The following is a 1,116-nucleotide window of genomic DNA, read 5'->3' as shown; positions in this document are numbered from 1 at the left end:
AAAAAAAAGAACTTTGGGATTTCCTGACTTTCTACATGGTACTCCCACCAAGCATGACAACACCATTAGTGCAACCTGTTGGTTATATGGGAAACTGCACAGGTCACACGCTTGCTAGCCGCAAAGCCTGATAAGCAGCTGGTAGGCTGAAGTTTGTGCAACGTTTTCCCATTTCTTAAACAAATTCTTCCGACCCAAAAGAGACGCTTTCTTCGAGCGCTCGTGGCGATCTGTCAAACAGAGCTGTCAGCGCGCACGACCCTCACCGTCGGCCTACTACACGGAACAGCCAGTTTCACCCCTGCCAACATTTCTGCAGTGACCAAACGAGAAGACAAGTGTTTCCACTTGAAAAGATCTCATACCTGTAGTATGAGTACCTGACCTGTACTCCACCGGTTAGGTCATCTTTTAGTAGTCCAACTTGAAAAATATGTAAGAAATGCCGCAACGTCCACAAGGTGAAGCGCTTGAATAAAACCCCTTCGTTGCAGTTTTGTTGTGTGGTGAAGTATCAGCTGTATTTGTTGCTGCCTCTGTGCCCGTATGGCAAGAAAACATTCTCCGCAATATATCTAACTGTAAAATCAACAGCCCGACGCTGACCCAGCTCGAGCTGGCGAGATCCGCCGTGTGCGCCGTTTCACGGATCACTCGATAACTTTTTAATGCTCACCACCGGCAGGAGGGGGCGAAAAAAGTGATCGATCGCTCACTGAACTCGGGAAAAATCCGCAGGAAATCGACATATCTGTGGCGCAATGTTCTGCTTATGCGCCATTAAAAGCGCCAGTATTCTAAAGTTATATAATAGAGCCGCGATCCCTAGCGCACTCAACTGCAAACTCAGGCACAGGGCAGGGCGATCGTTTAGTGAAATGGTGACAGCTAAAACAGAAGGCGATGCGCACTTCCTTTAGCTCTCAAAAATAAAAGCCTTCTTTGCTGCAATCGTCTTTACTAGCATTAAATGAAAATGTGTGCCGACTGCCGAGGTATTTAATAATCAACATAAATATCCGCTTTTTACAGATTGAAACGCACCAGCTTTTGTTCTTTTCATACTATTCTATTAAGGTTTATTCCACATCAAACCGTTTCGCTTTTAGTGTAAGG

At 45.6% G+C, this 1,116-nt stretch overlaps 1 protein-coding gene across 1 annotated transcript in view; it reads right to left on the bottom strand.

Annotated features, from left to right (window-relative positions):
* Positions 1-826, bottom strand: part of LOC102303513 (nuclear receptor subfamily 3 group C member 1) — a gene marked incomplete at its 5' end in the record, with an annotated part of 65,000 nt that extends 64,174 nt beyond the window's left edge. The window contains 1 exon segment of the mRNA NM_001286292.1: positions 366-826.
* Positions 827-1,116: the final 290 nt, after the last annotated feature.

This window comes from Haplochromis burtoni, unplaced genomic scaffold, assembly GCF_018398535.1.
Source record: "Haplochromis burtoni strain Fernald_Lab_line unplaced genomic scaffold, NCSU_Asbu1 Contig_395, whole genome shotgun sequence".
Classification (NCBI taxonomy): domain Eukaryota; kingdom Metazoa; phylum Chordata; class Actinopteri; order Cichliformes; family Cichlidae; genus Haplochromis; species Haplochromis burtoni.
This window is presented reverse-complemented; position numbering and strand designations above follow the sequence as displayed.